Source organism: Neofelis nebulosa, chromosome 12, assembly GCF_028018385.1.
Source record: "Neofelis nebulosa isolate mNeoNeb1 chromosome 12, mNeoNeb1.pri, whole genome shotgun sequence".
Lineage (NCBI taxonomy): Eukaryota > Metazoa > Chordata > Mammalia > Carnivora > Felidae > Neofelis > Neofelis nebulosa.
This window is the reverse complement of record NC_080793.1, coordinates 63969427-63979228: the sequence shown is the minus strand read 5'-3', so window position 1 is coordinate 63979228 and position 9802 is coordinate 63969427.

The window sequence follows — 9802 nt, the reverse complement described above, 5'->3', positions numbered from 1 at the left end:
TTCATTCTTTCTCATTGCCACGTAGTATTCCATTGTGTATATAAACCACAATTTCTTTACCCATTCATCAGTTGATGGACATGTAGGCTCTTTCCATAATTTGGCTGTTGTTGCTATTGTTGCAAGTTCTGCTATACACATTGGGGTACAAGTGCCCCTATGCATCAGCACTCCTGTATCCCTTGGGTAAATTCCTAGCAGTGCTATTGCTAGGTCATAAGGTAGATCTATTTTTAATTTTTTTAAAAACCTCCACACCATTTTCCAGGGCAGCTGCACCAGTTTGCAATCCCAACAACAGTGCAAGAGGGTTCCTGTTTCTCCACATCCACGCCAGCATCTATGGTCTCCTGATTTGTTCATTTTGGCCACTCTGACTGGTGTGAGGCGATACCTGAGTGTGGTTTTGATTTGTATTTCCCTGATGAGGAGCGACGTTGAGCATCTTTTCATGTGCCTGTTGGCTATCTGGGTGTCTTCTTTAGACAAGTGTCTATTCATGTTTTCTGCCCATTTCTTCACTGGATTATTTGTTTTTCAAGTGTGGAGTTTGGTGAGTTCTTTATAGATTTAGGATACTAGCCCTTTCTTCCATATGTCATTTCCAAATATCTTTCCCATTCTGTTGGTTGCCTTTTAGTTTTGTTGGTTGTTTCCTTTGCAGTGCAGAAGCTTTTTATCTTCATGAGGTCCCAATAGTTCATTTTTGCTTTTAATTCCCTTGCCTTTGGGGATGTGCCAAGTAAGAAATTGCTGTGGCTGAGGACAGAGAGATTTTTTTCCTGCTTTCTCCTCTAGGGTTTTGATGGTTTCCTGTCTCACATTCAGGTCCTTCATTCATTTTGAGTTTATTTTTGTGAATGGTGTAAGAAAGTGCTCTAGTCGCATTCTTCTGCATGTTACTGTCCAGTTCTCCCAGCACCATTTGTTAAAGAGACTGTCTTTTTTCCATTGGATATTCTTTCCTGCTATGTCAAAGATGAGTTGGCCATACTTTTGTGGGTCTAATTCTGGAGTCTCTATTCTATTCCATTGGCCTATGTGTCTGTTTTTGTGCCATGCTGTCTTGATGATTGCAGCTTTGTAGTAGAGGCTAAAGTCTGGGATTGTGATACCTCCTGCTTTGGTCTTCTTCAAAATTACTTTGGCTATTCGGGGTCTTTTGTGGTTACATACAAATTTTAGGATTGCTTGTTCTAGCTTCGAGAAGAATGCTGGTGCAATTTTGATTGGGATTGCATCGAATGTGTAGGTAGCTTTGGGTAGTATTGACATTTTAACAATATTTATTCTTCCAATCCATGAGCATGGAATGTTTTTCCATTTCTTTATACCTTCTTCAATATCCTTCATAAGATTTCTATAGTTTTCAGCATACAGATCTTTTACATCTTTGGGTAGGTTTATTCCTAGGTATTTTATGCTTCTTGGTGCAATTGTGAATGGGATCGGTTTCTTTATTTATCTTTCTGTTGCTTCATTATTAGTTGTATAAGAATACAGCTGATTTCTGTACATTAGTTTTGTATCCTGCGACTTTGCTGAATTCATGTATCAGTTCTAGCAGACTTTTGGTGGAGTCTATCGGATTTTCCATGTATAATATCATGTCATCTGCAAACTGAAAGCTTGACTTCACCTTTGCCTATTTTGATGCCTTTGATTTCCTTTTGTTGTCTGATTGCTGATGCTAGAACTTCCAACACTATGTTAAACAACAGCAGTGAGAGTGGACATCCCTGTCATGTTCCTGATCTCGGGGAGAAAGCTCTCAGCTTTTCCCCATTGAGGATGATATTAGCTGTGGGCTTTTCATAAATGGCTTTTATGATGTTTAAGTATGTTCCTTCCATCCCAACTTTCTTAAGGGTTTTTATTAAGAAAGGATGCTGAATTTTGTCAAATGCTTTTTCTTTTTTTTTTTTTTCAACGTTTTTTAATTTATTTTTGGGACAGAGAGAGACAGAGCATGAACGGGGGAGGGGCAGAGAGAGGGAGACACAGAATTGGAAACAGGCTCCAGGCTCTGAGCCGTCAGCCCAGAGCCTGACGTGGGGCTCGAACTCACGGACCGCGAGATCGTGACCTGGCTGAAGTCGGACGCTTAACCGACTGCGCCACCCAGGCGCCCCTGTCAAATGCTTTTTCTGCATTGATTGACAGGATCGTATGGTTCTTTTCTTTTCTTTTCTTTTCTTTTCTTTTCTTTTCTTTTCTTTTCTTTTCTTTTACTAATGTGATGTATCACATTGATTGATTTGTGAATGTTGAAAGAGCCCTGCAACCCAGGAATGAATCCCACTTCATCATGGTGAATAATTCTTTTTATATGCTGTTGAATTCGATTTGCTAGTATCTTTTTGAGAATTTTTGCATCCATATTCATCAGGGATATTGGCCTGTAGTTCTCTTTTTTTGCTGGGTCTCTGTCTGGTTTGGGAATCAAAGTAATGCTGGCTTCATAAAATGAGTCTGCACGTTTTCCTTCCCTTTCTATTTTTTGGAACAGCTTGAGAAGGATAGGTATTATCTCTGCTTTAAATGTCTGGTAGAATTCCCCAGGGAAGCCACTTGGTCCTGGACTCTTATTTGTTGGGAGATTTTTGATAACTGGTTCAACTTCTTCACTGGTTATGGGTCTGTTTAAATTTTCTATTTCTTCCTGTTTGAGTTTTGGAAGTGTGTGGGTGTTTAGGAATTTGCCCATTTCTTCCAGGTTGTCCAGTTTGTTGGCATATAAGTTTTCATAGTATTCCCTGATAATTGCTTATATTTCTGAGGGATTGGTTGTAATAATTCCATTTTCATTCATGATTTTATCTATTTGGGTCCTCTTCTTTTTCTTTTTTGAGAAGCCTGGCTGGAGGTTTAGCAATTTTGTTGATTTTTTCACAAAACCAACTCTTGGTTTCATTGATCTGCTGTACTGTTTTTTTTTTTTAATATTCTATATTGTTTATTTCTGCTCTGATCTTTATTATTTCTCTTCTTCTGCTGGGTTTGGGGTGTCTTTGCTGTTCTGCTTCTATTTCCTTTAGGTGTGCTGTTAGATTTTGTATTCTTGTTTCTTGAGATAGGCCTGGATTGCAATATATTTTCCTCTCAAGACTGCCTTCACTGCATCCCAAAGCATTTGGATTGTTGTATTTTCATTTTCATTTGTTTCCATATATTTTTAAATTTCTTCTCTAATTGCCTGGTTGACCCATTTATTCTTTAGTAGGGTGTTCTTTAACCTCCATGCTTTTGGAGGTTTTCGAGACTTTTTACTGTGGTTGATTTCAAGTTTCATAGCATTGTGGTCTGAAAGTGTGCATGGTATGATCTCAATTCTTGTATACTTATGAAGGGCTGTTTTGTGACCTAGTATGTGATCTATGTTGGAGAAGGTTCCATGAGCGCTCGAGAAGAAAGTATATTCTGTTGCTTTGGGATGCAGAGTTCTAAATATATCTGTCAAGTCCATCTGATCCAGAGTATCATTCAGGGCCCTTGTTTCTTTATTGATCCTGTGTCTAGATGTTCTATCCATTGTTGTAAGTGGAGCATTAAAGTCCCCTGCAATTACCACATTCTTATCAATAAGGTTCCTTATGTTTGTGATTAATTGTTTTATATGTTTGGGGGCTTTTGTATTTGGTGCATAGGCATTTATAATTGTTAGCTCTTCCGGATGGATAGACCCTGTAATTATTATATAATGCCCTTCTTCATCTCTTGTTACAGACTTTAATTGAAATTCTAGTTTGTCTGATGTAAGTATGGCTACTCCAGCTTTCTTTTGACTTCCAGTAGCATGATAGATAGTTCTCCATCCCCTCACTTTCAATCTGAAGGTGTCCTCAGGTCTAAAATGAGTCTCTTGTAGACAGAAAATAAATGGGTCTTGTTTTTTTTTATCCATTCTGTTATCCTATGTCTTTTTGTTGGAGCCTTTAGTCCATTTACATTCAGTGTTATTATTGAAAGATATGGGTTTAGAGTCATTGTGATGTCTATAGGTTTCATGCTTGTAGTGGTGTCTCTGGTACTTTGTGGTCCTTGCAACATTTCACTCACAGAATCCCTTAGGATCTCTTGTAGGGCTGGTTTAGTGGTGATGAATTCCTTCAGTTTTTGTTTGTTTGGGAAGACCATTATCTCTCCTTCTATTCTGAATGACAGACTTGCTGGATAAAGGATTCTTGGCTGCATATTTTTCCTGTTCATCACACTGAAGATTTCCTGCCATTCCTTTCTGGCCTGCCAAGTTTCAGTAGATAGGTCTGCCACTACTCTTCTGTGTCTCGTTTGTAAGTTAGAGCCTGTTTATCCCTAGATGCTTTCAGAATTTTCTCTTTATCCTTGTATCTTGCCAGTTTCACTATGATATGTCGTGCAGAAGATCAATTCAAGTTACGTCTGAAGGGAGTTATCTGTGCTTCTTGGATTTCAATGCCTTTTTCCTTCCCCAGATGCGGGAAGTTCTCAGCTATGATTTGTTCAAGTCCACCTTCAGTCCCTTTCTCTCACTCCTCTTCTTCTGGAATTCCTATGATACGGATATTGTTCCATTTGATTGCATCACTTGGTTCTCTAATTCTCCCCTCATACTCCTGGATATTTTTATCTCTTTTTCTAAATTTCCTCTTTTTCCATAATTTTATCTTCTAATTCACCTATTCTCTCCTCTGCCTCTTCAATCCGTGCTATGGCCACCTCCATTTTGTTTTGCACCTCATTTATAGCATTTTTTAGCTCTTCATTAGTATTTCTTAGTCCCTTGATCTCTGTAGCAATAACAATATATTCTCTGCTCTCCTCTATGCTTTTTTCAAGCCCAGAGATTAATTTTATTATTCTAAATTCTTGTTCGGATATATTGCTTAAATCGTTTTTGATCAATTCGTTAGCTGTCGCTACTTCCTGGAGTTTCTTTTGAGGAGAATTCTTCCGTTTCATCATTTTGGTAGTCCCTGCCGTGGCTGCAGACTGCAGGGCACTTCCCCTGTGCTGTCTGGAGAAACTTGTGTTGGTTGACGGGGCCACAGTCAGACTGGTGTGCACCTTATCTTCCCCTCTCCCAGGGGTGTGGAGTGGTGTGGCCCCTGTCTGGGCTATTTGCACATTGCCAGCCTTGTGGTGCTGCTTTGATGGGATCTGGTGTATTAGCTGGCGGATCTGCAAGATGCACAGGGGTGGGAGGGGAAGGCTGAGCTCCCTTTGCCTTCCATGGTTCCCTGCAGGAGGGGCCCTGCAGAACCAGGAGGGAGGCTGACCTGTCAGAGAGATGGATCCACAGAAGCCACAGAAGCACAGCATTGGCATTTGCGCAGTGCAAGCAAGTTCGGTGATAGGAACTGGTTCCCTTTGGAAGTTTGGCTGGGAGATGGGAGAGGGAGATGGTGCTTCCCAGCACCTTTGTTTCCCTGCTGAGCTAAGTTCTGTCTTCCAGGGCTCAACAACTCTCCCTCCCAGCATCTTTTTGACCTCCCCACTCTCCCAGAGCAGAGCTGTTGACTTTTCACATTCCAAATGTTAAGTCCCACTGGCTGTCAGAACTCAGGCAGTCCAGCCCCTCTGCTTTTGCAAGGGGCTCTGCCTTGCCATGGTGGGCTGCTCCTCCACTGCCCCAGCTCCCTCCCACCAGTCCATGTAGCACACACTGCCTCTCCACCCTTCCTACCCTCTTCCATGGGCTTCTTGTCTACACTTGCCTCCAGAGAATCCATTCTGCTAGTCTTCTGGTGGTTTTCTGGGTTAGTTAGGCAGATGTGGATGGAATCTAAGTGATCAGCAGGACAAGGTGAGCTCAGCGTCCTCCTACACTGCCATCTTCCCAGGTCTCTTTCTTAATGAATGTGTTTTTTTAAGAAATCGGTTCATTTTTTCTAGGTTATAAAATTTGTAGGTATAAAGTTGTATATCATATACAAAGTCTACATTGGTGTGGTTTTTATTTCAACATCAAATAATTCACTCCACTTTATTCTTGCTTGAATGGTTTCTGAAGAGAAGTCCAAAGTAATTCTTGTTCTGTTTCTCTATATCTAAGGTTTTACACCCACCACAACTACCACTGGCTTCTTTCAAGATGTTTTCTTTGCCTTTGATTTTCTGAAGTTGAATATGACATTCCAAGGTGTATATTTTCTGGTATTTTTCATAGTTGACGTTTTCTGAGCTTCTCAGATCTGTAATTTTGTGTCTGTTAATTAGAGAATTCTCGGCCACTATTGCTTCAAATATTTCTAATGTTCTCTCTCCTTTACTTCTAATACCCCATTATGTATATCTTAGACCTTTTTGTAATTATTTCACAGTTCTTGGATATTCTATCCCATTGTTTTTGTTCTTTTATCCTTTGCATTTAACTTTTGGAAGTTTCCATTGACATCTTCAAATTTACTGGTTCTGTCTAGTCTGTTGAGTTCATCAATACATTCTTCATTTCTATTATAGTATTTTTGTTTTCTAACATTTTCTCTTGATTCTTTTTTAGAGTTCTCATGTCTCTGCTTACATTACCCATCTGTTCTTGCATGTTATCCATTTCTTCCATTAAATACATCAGCATATTTATCATAGTTATTTTAAACTCAAAGTCTGATAATTCCAAAATCTCTGCCAGTTCTGAGTCTAGTTCTAATGCTTACTTTGTTTCTTCAGACCATTTTGCCTTTTAGTGTGCATTGTAATTTTATTTAACAGGTATATATATATATATATATATATATATATATATATATATCAGGTGTATATATATATATATGTGTGTGTTTGAGATATATATATGTTTGAGATATATATATGTATATATATATATATACATATATATTAATATTAGTTGAAAGGCACTGAAGTAGATTGGTCTTTAGTGTAAGCTTTTATGTTTTTCTGGCTAAAATTAGACTGTGTTTACTATTTGCTATAGCTGTGATGTTAGAGGCTAAAATTTCCTCTACTGTCCTTGTTTTTGTCTCCCATATTGTCTTTAGTTATCCATAGATCCTATAATAAGGTCTGAGGCTTTCAATTCTTTCAGCTATAATCCCCTGCTATTATTCAGGAGTTCTGATGTGGTGGTAATGTATGGGAGGAGAGTAAGCAAGACTTGTGTAGTCCTATAATTAGGTTTTATTCTTTTCATGGGCCTAAATTATGCATTTTCCTTCCTCTTTGTCAAAATCTAAAGAGAGATGGACTTGGAAGTTTCCTTTGCCAGGTTTGTCAGGCTTTGGTAAAATTCTCTTATGTTAGGCTATGGTAGAATAATTTCCTTGAAGGAAGGCCTTGTTTAAGGAGAATAAACCTCTGGGTATATTTGAGAATGGTTGCTTTTATTTTCCCCTGTGAGAAGCACTACAGTTTTTTCTCTGATATTCATAGTGGAAAACTGGTAGGGATATTTCAAGAAAAATTATGGAAAGTGTAGGGCTTAAGAGTAGGCTCCTTCAGAGTTTTAAGCTCTAAGCTTAGTCTGCACAAAGACTCCAGAAATTCATCAATTATAGTTTAAATATACTGACCTAAGCTATGGGCTTCTGTTCCTGGTAAGTTGTAATTCTCTATAATTGCCTATTTGATTATTTAGTTTTCAGGATCACAGTTTGTCTTATGTTCTCAATTCTTTGATGAATCAAGAATTGTTGCATTTCAGTTTGTTCAGCTTTATTCTTATTGTGAGGATGCATGTGATGACTGTCAAGCTCTTTGCATGTCAGAAATAAGTTTATTTTTGTTTATTGTGTTTTGAATTGCTTTCAAGCTGTATAAACAGATCATTTGAAGTTTAGTCAGACTTTACAGATGAAACTCTGCTTACTTTACAAGTGTTAATGTAATTCTTAGGGTATCTTTCATTAGCTTTCCATGTTGTTAAAAAGTAGTACAAAGTGTTCAATTATTTCTGATAATAGTAGTAATAGATAGCTCTGTGGTTGTTAGGAGGGGGAAATGATTAAATGCTTTGTCATTTTTTATGTTAGTGATAGTGCCTTTGAATTAGAATGATACTCTAGAACTATCAAATAGAAAAATATCCTTGTAGCAAAATAGCAAAAGTAAAAATAAGGAATTTGTCTTCAAATGTAAGTTAACACATGAAGTGAGGCTGAAAGATTGGCTATTTGTTCTCCTTTAAGTACATTTTAAAGGTTATTTAAAAGGTAACTGGAAGAATCAAGGTAATGCTGGCCTCATAGAATGAGTTTGGAAGTTTTCCTTCCATTTATACTTTTTGGAACAGTTTGAGAATAGGTATTAACTCTTTTTAAAACATCTGGTAGAATTCTGCTGGGAAGCCATCTAGTCATCTTGTTTGTTGGGAAATTTTTTGTTGCAGACTATGAGTCTGGAGTTCTCTCTTGTCCAGCAAGAGAGTGAACACAGAATTGAATATAAGAGAGGCTAATGTCTAGAAGGAGACAAGAGCCCTCAACAGTGGTTTTGTCTCCATATTTATTGAGCTCTCAAGATCTTACACATGTGGTGAATGTGAAGAAAACAATCAGTAATCATTATCTTGTATGTGTGAGAAGCAAAGGGTCTGGGGAGCAAGTGGTGTTTGTGATCAAGGTATATTAGTGCCAGATGGAAAGTAATTTCCTGCAGGTGATATAACAAGTTACTCATGATCCCATTACAATATCTCACTAGCTAACATCGGGCACTTTCACCTCATGGTGGTGGCTTTCCACCCTAAGCTTTTTTCTAACCCATTTATGTAAGTAGAACCTACTTCCCTGCAATTTTTGGTTACTGATTCAATTTCTTTGCTGGCTATGGAACTATTCAAATTTTCTGTTTCTTCCTCTGCCCATTTTGGTAGTTTGTGTGTTTCTAGGAATTTATCTATTTCTTCCAGATTGCCCAGTTTGTTGGTATATAACTTTTCATAATATACTTTTGTGATTTTTAAAAAAATCTTTAAAAATGTTTTTTTAATGTTTATTATTTTTGAGACAGAGAGACAGAAAGAGAGCAAGCAGGGAAGGGGCAGAGAGAGGGAGACACAGAATTGGAAGCAGGCTCCAGGCTCTGAGCGCTCAGCACAGAGCCTGACACAGGGCTCAAACTCAAAGACCGTGAGATCATGACCTGAGCTGAAGTCGACCTCCAGCTGACTGAGCCACCCAGGTGCCCCAAAAATCTTTTTTTAATGTTTATTTATTTTTGAGAGAGACAGAGTGCAAGCAGGGGAGGGGCAGAAAGAGAGATGGGTCCCAGAATCCAAAGCAGGCTCCAGGCTCTGAGGTATCAGTACAGAGCCAGACTCAGGACTTGAACTCCTGAGCCATGAGATCATGACCTGAACTGAAGTTGGACGCTTAACCAACTGAGCCACGCAGGCACCCCTCATAATATTCTCTTATACTTGTTAGTATTTCTGTAGTGTTGGTTGAGCTCTCTCATCTTCCATTTGTGATTTTATTTATTTGGATCCTTTCTCTTCTTTTTGATAAGTCTGGATAGAGGTTTATCAATTTTATTCCAAAGAATTAGCTCTTAGTTTCATTAAACTGTTCTACTGTTTTGGCTTTTTTTGTTTGTTTCTCTATTGTTTATTTCTCCTCAAATCTTTATTATTTCCCTTCTTCTCTTTGACTTAGACTTTATTTGCTACTCCTTCTCTAGTTCCTTTTGGTGTAAGTTTACGTTGTGTATTTGAAAGCTTTCTTGTTTCTTGAAGTAGGTCTGTATGGCAATCACTCTCCTCTTGGGACTGCCTTTGCCGCATCCCAAAGGTTTTGGACTGTTGTGTTTTAATTTTCATTTGCTTTCTTGTATGTTTTTTAAATTTCTCGTTTAATTTCCTGGTGTA